We start from the raw sequence: 17,885 nt of genomic DNA on the forward strand, positions 1-17,885 counted from the left end.
AATTGGCTGTTCAGTGGTAAATGCTCACAGCTATGTTTTTACCCCACCATTGAAAGCCAGCTTAATCCTGAGTATAGGCAGCAAGATATCTCACATTTACTGCAGGGCAAGAGTCCATTCCCTGGTTCTTATTGGGGAATAACTAACATGCTGAAAATTCCCACTCTTCACTTAGCATTCAGCAATCTGTTTCTATACCCATACTTTAAGTATTTGCTATTTGGCCATATAAGACTTCACAGACAAAAAAGCAATATGGATCAATGCAACTTATCCACTCAACCTTCGGCCTTTACATTCAGAATGCCTGGCACAAAAGATGCAATCAATTGTTACACTAATACAAACCAAAAAGAAAAATTATTATTGATCTGTGTTGAAAGTGTCAGCTGATCTTTACAAAAACAAGCTAGTAATGACTCCTTAAAACCCAAGAGAAGTTCTAAAAATATTCTCCTATGGAAACCCTAAATACTAGGAATAGTTTCTTGTGAGAATACAGCTTTTTTACATCTCAGCCTTAGATCATAAGATTTCTATATAGAATCATAAATGTGATACAGTATTAGTTTTATTGTGAAAATATTTTACCTAGCTCATTATCTAGGACTTTGCAAGAGTGCTCAAAATACAATTTCTCAGGTTTAATTGACTCAAATCAAGCGTCTTCAAAGAGCAATTTCACTTAAACCTCTAATTTTGTTTTTCAAGTTCCATTCTGGCTAATGTGGCAAAAACTCCATTCAGAATAGTGGGAGACATGCCTCCTAGAGCAACTCATAAGCAAGCATTCAGAAGTAACATCTTTATTCAAATGTAAGTTTGCAGTGTTTTTTTAAGTAAACTGACATTCATCATCTAATGAAATAGTATAGGCCGAAGTTTTAATAAATTGCAACTGCAGTAGGAAGAGAGACTTCACACAGAAAGTTTTGTGTTCCCCCTGCTGGTACAGCAATTAACTTCAAAACACCATTCCAAGAGGTGGGCATCATGCTAGGGTATTGAAAGATGTACTGAAAGATGTTTTTCATGATTAAGACCCAGAATCAAAACTCACTTTTTATAAGAAATCATATCCGTGGTAGACCTCATTTACATAATCTGACTAGATGATGGACACACAAAACATGCATCAGAATCAATAACTCAACAAGATCTTCCCAGACAGAGAAAGCATAGTAGAAGAGAAAAATCTGAAGTGTCACTTTAAACTTAACAAGGTTGGACTATAGCAAACAATTGGGGGAAGCACATTTCAGAGTAAAGGACTCTTCACTGAAGGAAGCCAACAACTTGCCCCCCCTCCAATACCCGTCCCTCCCTTCCTCCCCCAGCTAGCCAGGAACACAGAGCACCAGCTGCAGCAGTTGTTAGGACAGAGACCTGGGCCAACACTAAGAGCAGCTCCTCCTCAGCTAGAATTCAAACTCTGTAAGCTTTGACAAGTTAAACTGGAGTTCCACAAATGAACACTGATCTGCCATTAAAATTCTGTTGGAAATACTTTGATTGGACACACCTGTTACTAGTTACCAACTCATGCTGTCCTTGGCATTCATCAAAAAAGTTATGAACTAAATAAAGTATTCCCGTGAAGAAGTGATAAACAAATAGATTTTATCTTTGGAGGAAGTTGTGTTTAATATCTAGTTTTAAAGCTTTCCCCATGTGAGACCATGATACCAACAGTGTTCCAGGTCACTGTAATGCAAACCTAACTGGTCCCATATTAGAGAGCAGATGGCTCTCTTACTTGGAGTTTTCTCCCCAGATGGGGTCTAATACCAGCCTGTTCGGCCTCATATTAAAAAAAAAAAAAAAAAAACAAAAAAACTTACATTTAGTAAGACCCAGGAAAATTTCATTCTTAGAACAATCACTTGAGCACCCAAGTCTCTCTCTAATCAGCCATAAATACTACACCAAGAGGTTTCTGTTAGAACAGAACTGTGCCAATGATCGTACATTTGAGAATAATAAACAATGGCAATTAAATTCTAACAGCTACAGCTTAACAGAAATGTTTCCTGGTTACCTCCACAGCAAGTGGAGAAGATGTAACCACACACGCAGAAGTCCTTTCTTCTGAAAAGGACAAAAAGGATCATCTCCCGTACTGCTTGACTTCAATGGAATTACAGTTCCATCTGTAACTGGGAAAAGCTGACAAAGTTATTTGATTTATGTCTAACTTCAATGGCACATTATTGTTTTTGCTAGCACAGATGTACTCAGAAGGCTGCAGTGAATCGACTCCTGGACGTTCCCTGCAAAACGCAACGGTAAATCCCACAGGTCAACAGCTCAGGGAAACTACTGAAAAGACATGATCCTGGTCTTTGTGCTATTCTCACATGCACTGAATTGACACTCCGCTAGCACATCACTGAGTTCTCAGCTGGCCTCATTAAGGGTAGGATGACTCCGATACGCACAATAGTTTTAGGATCTGTAAAGGATTTCACTTGGTACATGGACGAAACTCGCCCAGCACGTACCAACCAGCCTGACACAAATCTCTAGGGCACCTGCAGCTGTTACTCACAGAAGCCCACCTCACAGCTCTCCACTTAACTTTCACATGATGCCTGCAGGTTTGGACGGTCGGGACGGGAGAGCCGCTTCCTGCGCCCATCACCGCACAAGACCCACGCGTGGACGCTGCCCGGCCCGACCCATCCCACCGCAGGTCCCGCACACCTCTGCTTGGCAGCGCCGTACAAGTCGGTGGTCCCACGACGGTACCTTCCCGCCCCGCCTAGCGCCACCGCCCGCTGCTGCCCCGGCTCAGCCCCGTGCAGGGTGACATGTCGCGGGGCGCACACCCCGCGCCCGTCCCACTGGCCGGCACATCTCCGCGGGGCGCCCGGCACCTACACCCGGCCCGGGCCACCCGCTGACGAAGTGAAGGATCGCAGCAGCCGCGGCACCTACCTGGCAGCAGGGCTGTCCACGCCGTGGCCCGCGGGGGCAGCGCGGCTACGCCATGGGCAGCTCAGCACCGGTGGGGACCAGAGGAGACAAGACGACAGCCTTCGCCGAGACCGCCCAGCTCCGGCCACTATTGCCCGGCCCGCGATGCGCGGGTGGAGGCGGCGAGCAGGCGGAGGAGGAGGCGCGCAGTCAGCCGCCCGCCCCCCAGCCCGCGAGTAACCCCATGGCGCGGCACTGCCGCGCACACGGCGAGGCGGAGCGCGCGGGCGGGACCGCGTCGCCATTGGGCGCGGGGCGGGGACAGCGCTGTGACGAGCGGGGGGCGCGGCGCCGCCGTGCGCGCGGCCTGAGGGCTGGGCGTTTGCGGCCCGCACCTGGGGGGCGGTAGTTCCCGCAAGGGGAGCGGGAGTGTTGGCCCGGTTCAAAAACAGACCCTCCGCACCCTGCGGAGAGCCGGGTGGCTCTGACACCGAGGATCTGTGCGACAGACCCCACACACAGCAACTCTACCACCCTCCCATTGGTTTCCGTCAACCACAGTGTTGCATTATCCGTGCTAATCAACTGGATGAGTGGTTCGCACACCATCTTAGCTGTCTTAGGTTTAGAGTCCGATACGATGTACGAACGCATTGTAAACCGCGGTCCGAACGACAACTTCGGCAGTTCTGTGTCACGGAGGTGCAGTTCGATAAGCGTCCAGTTCCCTTGAAACATCCCGAGCCTGGCTCTGCTGCCACCGCGGGAGCAGGGACTGCCCTCTAAGCTCAGTCACCCCAGCGTACAACAGCACCGAAAAGCCTAAGTCAAAATAGGCTTCAGTCAACATCTTACCATCGACACCGTATGCACTGAGGAAAACTCCAGATCATTTCACCCTGCACCACTCTCGAGAGATCACCTGGAGTCACGTTTACATTACTCTATTGGAGCAGATCCAGAGGAGGGATGCAAAAAAGACCAGAGGGCTGGAGCACCTCTCCTATGAAGAAAAGCTGAGAGAGTTGAGGTTGTGCAGCCTAGAGAATACAAGGTCGTTCAGTTCTTAAAGGGGGCCTGTAAGAAAGATGCAAACTTTTCAGCAGGGGCAGTTATGACAGGACAAGGGGTAATAGGTTTAAACCAAAAGAGAGTAGATTTAAACTGATCATTTCAACTAAATTTACTACTAGATTAAGCTGCTTTCTTACAGGGGAGGTGGTCAAGGTTCTTTATAGTGTTGTCTGACTTCATTAACAACCAAGTCATTTGTCCCTGGACCATCAGTGCTGAGTTCTTACCTTTAGGGAAGGGGTGTTAAGAAAGTTCAGACACAGTTTAACCAGTCTTGAAATGTCAGCTTGCAACCTGGACTAATCCATCACCACTTAGGTTTGATTTTGACCTCTACCTGTTTAGTTCTGCTGCACATACCATACATCAGTCAACAACTGGGTCCTGAGAAGTGCTGAGTACCCCAAAGACTAGGCCTCAAAACTTCTACATTACCTGTAAATAAGAAACTTATAGCAAGTCAACCTAAAGCTGCTATAATAAGCATATAGTTCACATTAAATACTTTAGTGAACAGGCTTATAAACCCTGCAGGAACAAGCAAAATACAAGTTCAGTCTGCTTGTTGGCAGCCTAAGCCCACTTGCGCAGTTTTTGCTTTATTTTTAGTGTTTGCAAAGTTGTGCATGTTGGAGCATGACATACTCCTCTCTTATCACTTTCAGTGATAAAATCTTTGCAGAAGAGATGAGGGGGTGGGAAAAGTCCCTTCAACAAAGAAGGAAATTAATATACTACAGCACTAAATGCAACATATATATTTCAAGACATACTATCTATTTCCACTAGCTGAAATTCTAGAGTGCTGATTAAAAATGTAGTTGAAACTTAAGCATATCAATTATTTTTATTTTACATACTCATTTAGGTCCCAATCCTAAAATTAAATTAAACAGATTAGGTTCACTGAAATGAACAGCCAGCATATGAAGTCAAATGTGTGCACAAGTCTTGCCAAAATCCAATTATTAATACACAAGTCTGATCTCAGCCTAATTATTTTCACCATTTTCACTGATATTGGTTAAGAACTAATTCTTGTTCTTAGAACCAACTCTGTTAGGTACTGAGCATCCTTGGTTCAGGCTTTACACTGCTTACCCTGGTGTTTGAAAATGTTCAAGACTTTCCAAGACATGCTTGACATTGACTTTTAGTTATAAAATAATATGAAATGATATCATATATATAGGTCTGTTTGGAACTGGAATGAAGCAGAAGGAATATGCTCAGATGAGTGCAGCTACTTCTCAGGTACTTCTGTCCCTTTCTGAGGTAAAAAACTCTTACTTAAAATTAGCTTTGAAATTTATGCTGAAGTGTTTTGTTGTGCAGCTGAAGGAAAGGTCTAAAAGCCTTAACCTTAGGCTAAGACTAGGAATGGGTTGTTCCGCTGCAGCAACTCCATCAATGCAGTTCTATGACTCTACCCATACAACTTTAATATGATGGTTCAGTTACTAAAATTTTAAAAACACATAAAAGCTTCTTAGGAAATATTTCATTAATACAAACTATTGAGGTAAAATTTTACATCCCTTATCGAATGATCCTGCATTCCTTGAACATCCAAAACTTTTGCCAAAGATAAATAAATGTTAGTGTTGAACTGTTAGCTTGTCTACACTTGAAAGTTACTTTGTATTAAGGCAAAGAATTACTTTCAAGTGCAGCAGCAAATCTGGAATAATTCCAAACACAGACAAGTCATATACAGCCCAGTCCTGGAAGGTGCCATGGGCTATGAACTCAAAACTGATGCTACATAGCCAGTTCAAATAACAGATTCTTAATTATTTCAGATTTTAACAAAACCCTCTGGTATGACAAACGATCCCTTTGTGCCTCCCGTTCTCAATTGCATGCTTTGCGCAGGCTCCCCTATACCCAGCACTCCTTTTACTGACTGATATACCCCTTACCCTCCTTCCAACATTTTTCTGATAAGATGTTTATAGGCACTCAACCTAACAAGTGCAAACACAACAGACCAGAAGAGGGAGGGGAAAAAGAGAGATTGTATGAGAGAAGGGAAAAAATCAACAAAGATCAAAAAGGAAAAATGTGAAACTAGCATACCTTCACTGCTCAATCACTTCTTTCTGGCTGGATCCCATTCCTCATACTGAATGCTGTCTTTTCAGAGACCAATCAAAAATCTAATCAAATAGGCAAAAGTCAATAGATGACTTTAAGCTCCTCAGTTCTGGACAATTCCCTTTACATTTGATCATAACACACCTAGAACTTAGTAATGTAAAATAGAAAAAGTTTAATAAAGAACATATATACATACTTTCAGATTCAAGCCCACATATTAAAAAACTCATATTCACTTCTGCTATTACTTAAAATATAGAATTATAACTAAAATTACACATGGTTTGCAGGATCACATCCCAAAATGCTGTGTTCTGTTTTGAACTTTATACTGCATGTTTGTGGTTTCAAGATGATATTACGGGTGGAATTCTTTGCAGCCAAGATGAAAATATCACAGGCTAAAATCTTCTCATGTTTACAATGCCCTAATAACTTTACTATTATTGTTTATATTACATTCACTGTATGCCAAATGTTTTACTGGAAAACATCAAGTTGCTGCAATTAGTGCAGGTAAGTGAAAAGAATGCAAGACAAAACAATCAAGTATTGAAGTTTGACATGATATATTAATTATGTGGCTGAGATATTTTCTTTTAGCCATTTTGTTCTTTTGTTGATTTGGTTTTCTCCATTACTTGCTCTCCCAATCTGATTTGATGACAAAGACAGGATCCACTGGGTCATGATATAGAAATGAAAGGTGATTCACACATGAAGCTGAGCCAAAAATCAAGCAGCTAGATAGTCATTATATTTATTAAAGTAAAATTCACCCAGCACAGTAAAAAATGCCAAAAATAAGACTGCTTAAGGTATATTTCTGTCCCAAATAATTGGCTAGATATTGGAATTACGATAACCTGTGCTAGGGAATGTGACCTATCAATCTTAGATGTCTTCCAGTGAGTCTGAGTGGAGATATAAGACAAGTGCAGGTTTAGATTGGACATTAGGATGAAGTGCTTCAGTGTGAGGATGATGGAACACTGGAATAGGTTGCCCAGGGAAATGGTGGAGGCCCCATCCCTGGACACATTCAAGGTCAGGCTTGACGGGGCTCTGAGCAACCTGATCTATTTGGGGATGTCCCTGCTTACTGCGTGGGGAGTTAGACTCTAAGGGTCCCTTACAACCCAGTGCATTCCATGATTCCATATAATATTTGAACAGTTTACACTTAAATTTGACACCATTTTTTTTTCTTGCTCAAAGACTTGCATGGCATACATTGATTCATAAAGTATCAATTATTTAGTGTAGATGTGTGTGAATTGCTATCAAAATCCATTCTTTGTCGCCATTCACACATTAAAAAAGCCAGATGCAATCATCCTTTTGAGCATACACAAAAGATTGTGACAGGTCTGGAGAAAAGAGAGGAGGAAAAAAAACAATCCAACCTCCCATCTGTTCCTTTGCCAAAGCCTGAGAGAAAAAAATATGGTCTGTCCAATTCCTGGGTCTCTTGATTTACCTAGTGAGAATGGAGCTTTTGAAGAAAGACAGAAGTCCACACAGTTAAGTTGAAAGCAGCTTAAAGCACCTTGAAACAAATTGACTGAATCTACCAATCATAGCACAGATCCAAAGACAAAAACTGTTAAGCATCAGTTCACAAGCAGTCCGGAGTATATTTCATGAGCTGTATCTTCATTCATTTTCCTCACTAAGGGCCTAAACACAAGCCCTGGTAATTCTCACAGCTGCTTCTTGTAGCTTACCAACATTCCCTGCCTTGCACAACTTGGCAAGAACTTTCTTTCTTTCTGAATTATTTTTTCCATAGACCTGGCAGCATCTAAGATGAAGGCGATAATGAGCTGAAGGACATCAGCAAACTAAGTACGTCAGAGCCAGTGCCCCCAGTGTTATCATGTGGAAATTGCTTCAAAGCAGGGACAGTCCAGGCCCTGCTATATCACAGGGCCAAGAACCTTTTGTGCAAAATAGGTTGCTTGAATTCACCATGTGTGAGTTGTACATCTGTTGAACCATCTAAAGTTTATCAGACAACAAAATTCCACACTCAGTGCTATTGAAAATCATGGACAAAAAGAAACAATCAAAGGCAAGTTGTACTTTGAGGAGAGATCATAAATTTATGTACACAGCAGATATGTTACTGAGGTCTTTTTAATTTTGCTTTGGCCTTAAGGATTAATTTTATCTCAAGGAGTGGGAGTTCCATCTGTGCCAAAATATTTTTTCTGAGGTATCTGCAGGCTGGCACACTAGGTGTCTACTATAGCAATGTAGATCTGCAGGAAGTTTCAAAGCTCATACTGAAAAATCATGGGTTTTCTACACTAGCTAAAATGTACTTTAAAAAAGTCAACTTACAAAGACAAAAAAATTACTAACAAACAAATAAGTATGTGCTTGCATCTTCTTTTTAATACTTTGACTTGTTCAACTGCTCTTTTGGGGGAAGAGGTGGGCAAGGCAAGGCAAGGAAGAAACCACAAACCATTTCAACATAATACACGCTTTTTAAAACATGGAAGGATAACATTTACCTACTCCAGAGAGTAAAGTGATGCATCCAAGTACACAGACAGGAAAATCTATAAGCCAGAGCTCTTTGCTATCTCACATATAAAGAAAAAACATTTTTTGTGCTACTTAGATATCTATATATAGAGACATTTTGAAGATATTTTGATATCAAGAGGCAACAGAAGCAGAATAGTTAACTACACTGAAAATTGTTCCTAATGTGTGAGCCACAAAACTATCACCATGAGGGTGAGAAAGGCCTTGTGTTAAAGAACATTGGCTGGCCTCCATCTGTCTCATCCTGTTTCTCCCATGAAACAGACAAACCACTTTGTCAATGAACAGTAATTAATTCCAGAAGGGAATAGGGAATACAAGAACAGATTATCATAATCATTTTTTAAAACAGCAAGAGGTTTTAATGATCAACCTGCAGGTATCTCTCTATTAGCAACTAATGCAGTAAAATAGGAATGAGTCTACAGGAGAAGACCAAACCTACTGCCTGCTGTCTACCTATTCCAGTTTGGACTGCATGTCAGGTCCTGGGTCACCATTTAATACCTCTCATAACGAATCTCATTTCTGTACTCTGAGATTGCAAACACTTTTGAGAACCAAAGCCCTGTATGTGGGGATGACCAGGAGGTTCATTTCCAAAGCCCACTCCTGATCCAACCTAAAATGTTTAAGTAGGCATATCCCAAATACCTCACAGGACACCATTCAGTCAAACTGTTCTACAGGGGCCAACATGAGCCAAAGAAACATACAGACAAGATACTGCAGGGCACTGACAGCACTAACGCTGCCTGACAAGTAGATGCATCTGGGCCATGAGGATGATCAGAGGGCTGGAGCACCTCTCCTATGAGGACAGACTGAAGGAGTTGGGGCTGTTCAGTCTGGAGAAGAGAAGGCTTCGAGGTGACCTAATTGTGGCCTTCCAGTATCTGAAGGGGGCCTACAGGAAGGCTGGGGAGGGACTTCTCAGGATATCAGATAGTGATAGGACTAGGGGGAATGGAATGAAGCTGCAGGTGGGGAGATTCAGGCTGGACGTAAGGAAGAAGTTCTTCCCCATGAGAGTGGTGAAGCACTGGAATGGGTTGTCCAGAGAGGTGGTTGAGGCCCTGTCCCTGGAGGTGTTTAAGACTAGGCTGGATGAGGCTCTGTCCAGCCTGATCTAGTGTGAGGTGTCCCTGCCCATGGCAGGGGGTTTGGAACTAGATGATCCTTGTGGTCCCTTCCAACCCTGACTGATACTATGATACTATGATACTACTCTTAAGATGTTCACACTCCAAGTGAATTCAAATTCACAAAATGAAACATAGATCATGCACTGCTCTGCTCTTGTTTATTCCTATTTTGACTTCATGTGGTGTCTAGGCTTTGTACCAGCTCTGCTAAGAACTTTACTGAATGTCTGCAAAGGGGGTGCAGAACCCTCCCCAGCCCTCTTTCTCCTTTCAGACAAACACAAGTAATTATTCCATTACACTTGGAACCTTACATATCTGTATGTGTATATGTGAGGCAAATACACCAGAGGAGATACTGTATTGTACTTACCTTTATTTCTTAAATGCTTTTACTTCTTCAAGGTAGAAACATTCAACCACTGTCTACGCATCCAAGTGCCGGGTTCTGCACATTGGCCACAACAACCCCATGCAGTGCTACAGGCTGGGGTCAGAGTGGCTGGAGAGCAGCCAGGCAGAGAGGGACCTGGGGGTGCTGGTTGATGGTAGGATGAACATGAGCCTGCAGTGTGCCCAGGCAGCCAAGAGGGCCAATGGCATCCTGGCCTGCATCAAGAACAGTGTGGCCAGCAGGAGCAGGGAGGTAATTCTGCCCCTGTACACAGCACTGGTTAGGCCACACCTCGAGTACTGTGTCCAGTTCTGGGTCCCTCAGTTTAGGAAGGATGTTGACTTGCTGGAACGAGTCCAGAGAAGGGCAACGAAGTTAGTGAGGGGCTTGGAACACAAGCCCTATGAGGAGAGGCTGAGGGACCTGGGGCTGCTTAGCCTGGAGAGGAGGAGACTCAGGGGTGACCTTATTGCTCTCTACAACTACCTGAAGGGGGGTTGTAAACAGGCAGAGGTTGGTCTCTTCTCCCAGGCAGCCAGCACCAGAACAAGAGGACACAGTCTCAGGCTGCGCCAGGGGAAGTTCAGGCTGGAGGTCAGGAGGAAGTTTTACACAGAGAGAGTGATTGCCCATTGGAATGGGCTGCCCGGGGAGGTGGTGGAGTCGCTGTCACTGGAGGTGTTCAGGAGGAGACTTGACAGGGTGCTTGGTTGCATGGTTTAGTTGATTAGGTGGTGTTGGGTGATAGGTTGGACGTGATGATCTTGACGGTCTCTTCCAACCTGGTTTATTCTATTCTATTCTATTCTATTCTATTTCATTGTATGGGATGGAATTCAGATCCCTGAAGAGAAAGAGATGTATTCTTTGGGTCCAAAGTTTCAGTGTTAGAAATATAAAAGGCAGCAAACTCTTTAAAATGCAGAAGGGGCCACAAAGGTAACTTCTTAAAAGCTACATAATAAATCTCACAGATATTAATGATAAAACAGACTTCTTTTTTTCAACCAAGACCACAGTGGTTTCTCTGCTGCAACATATTTACTTTTACCTTTTCTGTAAAAAAAGTGTGATGGCAACAAAGGAAACCATCCACCCAGCAGAAAGGTTAAGTTAACATCTCTTGGGTCATGTCAGCAAAAGACAGACAAAATATATTACTAGGCTGTTCCCTTTTATAACTACAAGAAATGCAGTTAATGTTTGAGAATAATTCCTATCCTAAGTAGTAAAACTAAAGCCCATGTTGGGGTTTGCATATTTTTTGAATTTCTGTGGGTAGGAAAACGTCAAAGCCAACATATTCGGCAGCTTAGTTGAACGTTCTTGTTCTACATGTGTATTTTGAAATATGGGTTTGCTGTACTGCTTAAAACTTAGTCCTGGGTAACTATTAGCATTTTATTAACAATGCTTATATGTACTTTTTTTATTGTACCTAGATACATCTCTCAGAGGGACATAAGCTGGAGACCACTCTTGGCTCTTACCTGTTTTCCCCATGCAGCCTCACACATGTGGTTAACAGCTGTAGAACTTGTAAAACTGTCTTTCCACACTGCACATGCTGTTGATTTTAATATGCTTACACATTATGTACGAAGCAAGTCCTGAAGAAAAGTAATGCACTGAATGTTTTTTACTTATTTTCACAAATATATGGCCTTTTTTAAACAGACAAAGGTTTCCTGCTTAAATTATTTCAACAAAATACTAGTACGTAATGATTCCAAATTGCAGATTTAGCAGTTCTTACCATGAGCAAGCCCTTTAATCACCTCCACTATGGCAAAGAATCAAATACTGTCAAAAGTGACTCTGTAAAGCAACTGTTACTATGGTATTGTGATGCTATAAAATATAGAAATAAAAATGTAAATCGTTACTTAGATATACATTTTTCTCTAGAGTGCTATAAGCAAAAACTGAAAACAGCTGACTCTGACTCACCCTTCTAGATAATAAACATTGCTAATAAGAATCTGATGTGTTAAAGGGTGGGAAGAAGCTCTAGAGACTATCACTCCCCTTGTTAATATTCTACCACCAAATTAAAGAAAGGTGGGGTGACTTCCCCATCTCTGGTGAGAGCTTAGTTTTCTGAATGCAGCTAAATCAAGCCCCACAGAGATATCTTATCTGCAAGGCTCATGGAAAATATCTGAAGAGTAAATGGTTAGCATTTGGAATGGACCACACTGCATGAAGTAATAGTTATTTCATAAGAGATTTCCCATGGTAGATATTCCCCAACTACAAGGTCTTCATTCCCACACTGACCACAGATGATATGTGAATGCTGTACTATATTGTTAATACACTTAAGGCCAGTTTGAGCAACAAATTTACATATAGCCAAGCACAATTTAAGGATATTTCATTTATTGGATATTGTTTTTAAAAAGAAAGAAGATCCATTTAAATAAGGAACACCTCTCTCTGCTCTTCCATCAGCTAACAAATACAGATATCACACACTAGAAAGGAAAGCATTATACAAGCTTGGCCTATGTAAATGTGACCAATCCTTCTTCAGTTTACCCCCTTTTCTGCTTTCTCATAGTCCTTGTAATATGTTCAAAAGAATAATCATTCTTTTGATAACTTTCAGAATTATTTGTAATACATTAATTATGTTTTGGCCAACTCTAAACTGTATCACTTTGAGTAGCACGTGTGAAAAGAGTAGCAATGAATCGCACATGCAGGTATGCTGCAGGTCTTCCAGGCTTACCTACCCTGTGTGTTTTCTGCATGCACTAAAACTGGTCAGGCTAGACTGAAGTATTTTTCCTTTCATTTTGGTTTTTTTTTAATGCTAAAAGTAATTTAATCCAATTTATGGATCTAGCTTAAAAAATTGTCAGCTAATTTGAGAAATGTTACAAAACACTTCCTCTGTATCTAGTTATATTGCTCTCTCCCTTTTCTGTATGATCCATGTTAAAAATAAATTTAAAAAAAAGAAACAAACAAAAAAAAACACACATGAAAAACAAAGTGGTTATACTTTACTACTTTTAGTATTAGCTTATGCTTGTTCTTCGTGCCAGAAGAGTGTACAGATTATTGTGGTACTTTAATTTATGGTTTCATAGTATCACAGTATCACCAAGGTTGGAAGAGACCTCAAAGATCATCAAGTCCAACCTGTCACCCAAGACCTCATGACTAGACCATGGCACCAATTGCCATGTCCAATGCCCTCTTGAACACCTCCAGGGACAGCGACTCCACCCCTCCCTGGGCAGCACATTCCAATGGCGAATGACTCTCTCAGTGAAGAACTTTCTCCTCACCTTGAGCCTAAACTTCCCCTGGCGCAGCTGGAGACTGTGTCCTCTTGTTCTGGTGCTGGTTGCTAGAGAGGAGACCAACCCCTTCCTGGCTACAACCACCCTTCAGGTAGTTGTAAAGAGCAATGACGTCTACCCTGAGCCTCCTCTTCTGCAGGCTAAACAATCCCAGCACCCTCAGCCTCTCCTCATAGGGCTTATGCTCAAGGCCTCCCACCAGCCTTGTTGCCCTTCTCATCTTTGCCAGTGAAATTTTTAGGAAGCTTTATCCATAGTGCACATTTTCATCAAACCCCAGTTCAATCATTTACTGATATGTTTACCAATAAGTTTGTAAGTTGTTTCTCTCAGAGTTAATGAAATTGCTTGAGTATCTAAGTTGTGATGACTAAAGCTGCAATGAGGTCATCTGCCTGGAGAGATGCAAGTTGGAACCCCTCACTATTTCAGTTTAGATGAGCTGAGATCTCCTAGTGGTGCTAGTAAACAAATAGTAGCCAAAGACCAAGATTCAGACAAAGATGAGACTCAGGCCAAAATAAATAAAGAAAAAAGTACATGTGATTTTGTAGGATGCTGTATTTTTTTCCTTGTAGAATACTGCATTACCTAGCCAGGGCCCCATTCTATATGGTCTGCTTATTGAGAAAATTCATGTATTATTTGACACAAGTAAGAGTGACAGAGTCAGGGCACTTCAGATTAAAGAGCTTCTGAACTTTAGCATTTAGACATATGTTCACCAGATAATTTGCTCTCCCAAAAGTTAGGGGTATTTCTGTTATCACAGTACTTGTCATGTAGTTAAGCCATTGTTGGTACAGAGGAGAGAGTCTGGACTTCTGCTGTAAGGATTATCCACATAGCTACTATAAGAGATACCAGAACCAGTTTCTTTAAGCATATGGAGACTGGCTTTTTTTTTCCAGCAGAGATCTGGGAGAAGGGGAGGAGGGAAGGATTACAGAGATCCTTCAGCCAAGAATGTAACTTCCAATAATGCCTTACAGATGTCAAGAGTAATGTTCTAGGATCTTCCTATTAGTCCAAAGCTATTATTTGTAATACATGCAGAATAAAAGCCCCTTGCATAAGACTGCAAACAAACTTCTAGACTGAACTGGTTGTGGCTCTGCCAACTTCAGCCCTGAGGGCAGGGAGGGGCAAAGGGGGTAAAAGGGGCCTAATTTTGTAGCAACACACTCTGGATTTTTGTAGTATCATGTCCAGGTTTTATTATGATTTTGCCATTACTTTACAGATGGGATGTCTCTGCTGTTGTAGATTCCAAATCACTGCCACAAACTATGGACAATGGCAGTGATAAGGCAAGTAAACCCAGCATTATATGAGAGATATTTGAATTCAGACATGCAACAGTAATGAGAAAAGATGGGAGTTTTCACTTTAAATGTATGAAAAGTACTGCCAAAATGAGAACAAAAAAGCATCCGTGCTGGGCAGCTCATATACAGAGAGGAGAGTTGAAGTGCATCCAGATTCCACAGTAAATAGCATAACACATGATTAATCATTTTGCAGCCGTAAATACTAAGATGCTGTAAAGTATCTTACTGTAAAGCACTTTCGAGGTTTCAATTTCAGAAATGCTGTTTAATAGAAATTATTTCTATAAATTAAAATCAACATTTGATCTTAACATATCTTTGGTATAAAGCAGGGGCACATTGGAGATGACATATGTCTTTTATGCAAGAAAATGTTATACAGCGTGTGTCACCATAGGAGAGATTTATCACCACGTGCACTTCAGGATGAACAAGAGACAATTTGATCACATCAGCCAGATTTTTGTTAGGATGTCAATCAGCTTTCTTTACCTAGAGTTTACCTGGAAGCATCAACTGTGACTGTCAGAAGGGAATGCACAAGGAAATAAAAGGCACATCTCCCCATAGTGGAGGTTAGTAGAAGGTGGCCCGATGCTCCCTTATCACAGTCCTAAGCAGTCACTATGGCAAGATATACCTGGCAGTGCCCTGCCACTGTGGAGGGCATCCTGGCAGGAGGAGTGGAAGTTCCTGCTCCTCAGCAGCTATACAGGAGTCATCAGGGCAAGCTACATGAATGTCTCCAAAACTGCAGCAGCACATCTTAACAACCAGTGCTTCTCTAAGCTTGTGCAATGTAAGAGGTTGAGCTGGACTTCTTCCATCTTGTACAACCTAGGAAGCTACTCTCTTTGCATACACACCTATTCCCCCTAAGACGAGTAGATGTCAGGGCACTGTGAGGACTGTGACATCATGGGGAAAGTACTGCCATCAGGATGGAGAGATAACAATCATGCTGGATCAGGCCTGTGGTTCAGCTGGTGCAGAGTTTTGTCCTTGGCCACAGCTGTGTCATAAAACTTCAAGAGTTTTGCAAAAGGTAGTTAGGTCACATCAGCCTCAGGTAAAGATTCTTCCAGACCCCGTAAGTCAGTGGTGTAAGAATTTCAGGTTTGTGAATATCTTAATCCTTATGTTTTGTAACCATTAATGCATGTACTACGAAGTGTTCACAGAATATCTTAAATATCCTGGGAGACTCCTCTTCAGCTCCTCAATCTAAGTATTCAATTGCCTATAAATAAAGAGGTTCAGAGCTGTTACTGTAGAATTTTACACAGCTTTAAAATTAATGACATGCAATATGAAACACTAAATCACATTTTGATTTGTTTGTATTTTCCTAGGCCATAATTTCTAATAAATATAGATGGAACAAGATAGAAACCTCCACTACAGTTAACAATACCAATAGTTCTAATAAAAAATCAGTAATTGTGTAAACATTATATGTATGGATCTACACATGTATAATATTTATATCTAAGCAGTTATGTTAGGGTTACACAGAATGAAAGGAAGAATGCTTGCCATACTACAGAAATAACAGCTGTCTCTGTTCTGTGGCTGCCATGAAGAGAAAATAATCTTTGCAAAAATGCAAACAAACAAAAAAAAAATCTACCTCCCTTCCAGCAATCTGTAAATTAGGTTGCAACTGCAATTCAACAAAATGTATTTCTTAAAGGCCAGTAAATTATGTATTATTCTACTACAAAACTATTTGAACTGCCAGCCCAAGATTTTAGCTTGATGAAGACTGATACCTTCATCTCTGATTAACAATTTCATTTTAGATATAATTCTAAAATAAATAGTTTCATATTCCTAAACTGACATTTCTCTCTGTTTCAGTAGTTCTCCTAGAAGAGGAAACAATATAGCAGGATCTGAGATAAAGCAAGATGTTTGGTTAATTAAAAAAGGTTTAATAATGTAGGTTTTCTTGTGTTAAATCTACCCAGGAGTTATTTCTTCTTTAGTGGATACAAATATATACTTTTTAATTATTCAGTTTTAATTCTTGATTAGTGAAGCCAGGAGCTGTGGTGCCTCATGAGAGCTGTAAGAAATCCTAGGTTTGGTCCAGCTCTTTTTAACTTTACCAGCAGCTGAAGTGGACTGCATTTTCCCCTTGACATCCCTACTGTACTGCAAACAATCCTCTTGGTGTTCTTTTATCCTTTCAAAGATATTTTTATAATGAAGTTAAGAAAAAATAAATTCCTGCTTCACATAGGGATATAGTTTTTGATATTATTGATTTTTTTAATGATACTTACATTTATTAATTGGACTAAGCAAATACTTCAAGAAACACAGATAATTGAACCCTTCCACTGAATTACAGAGCTATATTTCCTATTTTAGGTCTAAACCTTCAACACGTAAGTTTTACAATACAGCCATAATTTTATCTACCACTCACACAGCACAAGAACCTACACAAATAACTAAAAATCATGCAACATACCTCTTTTTTTACACATTTTACACATTGTATTCACAATGGTAAGAATGCAAATTACAGTGGGATTTGGTCCCCTGCAAGCAGGAAGTTTTACAAATAGTGAATGCTGAAAGGTCACACTGTGAATCAGTAGCATCATTTCTCCGTGTTTGGAATATTCCTGTTCCAATATTACAGTGGCTTTATGTCTGCAGGAATCACCTGGAAAAGGTATAGGAAGAAGTGAAAACAACTTGCACGGTTTTTGTTACTCAGAGGCAGAAAAGCTGTCCAGAACAATTTGCTCTTAATGGCTGTTTTAGCTCAAAAGAAGCCCTGAAGTGAAGAATAAACAAACTGTCACAGGAACAGAGAGTAAGTCTCTTAAGATCAGGGTTAAGGTTCATTGGTACAGTTGCTCTAAGGCAAAACATTACTGCATCTTGGATTAATCTTGGCATGTAGATAAATATAAAGGTACAGCAGTAATGCACATGTAGTGCCTTTTTTGTAACCCTTGCACATACAATATGGACAAATGCATAACACAAAATGCAGTGCCTTGTGAAAATAAAACAGGAATCCTAAGTATGTTGA

The 17,885-nt window shown here is 41.1% G+C and overlaps 1 protein-coding gene across 2 annotated transcripts in view; it reads right to left on the reverse strand.

The window, feature by feature from the left end:
• Nucleotides 1–3,120, reverse strand: part of TGFBR3 (transforming growth factor beta receptor 3) — a 113,066-nt gene extending 109,946 nt beyond the window's left edge. The window contains exon 1 of one of the 2 annotated variants that reach the window (XM_068141247.1): nt 2,938–3,120. The gene's annotated coding sequence lies outside the window, so the exon portion shown is untranslated. The remainder of the gene's footprint in view (nt 1–2,937) is intronic. The other variant, XM_068141248.1, reaches the window with a different exon arrangement.
• Between the last annotated feature and the right edge of the window lie 14,765 nt (nt 3,121–17,885).

This window comes from Melanerpes formicivorus, unplaced genomic scaffold (assembly GCF_026170545.1).
Source record: "Melanerpes formicivorus ecotype bairdi unplaced genomic scaffold, bMelFor1.0.p_v2 SCAF_7, whole genome shotgun sequence".
NCBI classification, from domain to species: Eukaryota; Metazoa; Chordata; class Aves; order Piciformes; family Picidae; genus Melanerpes; species Melanerpes formicivorus.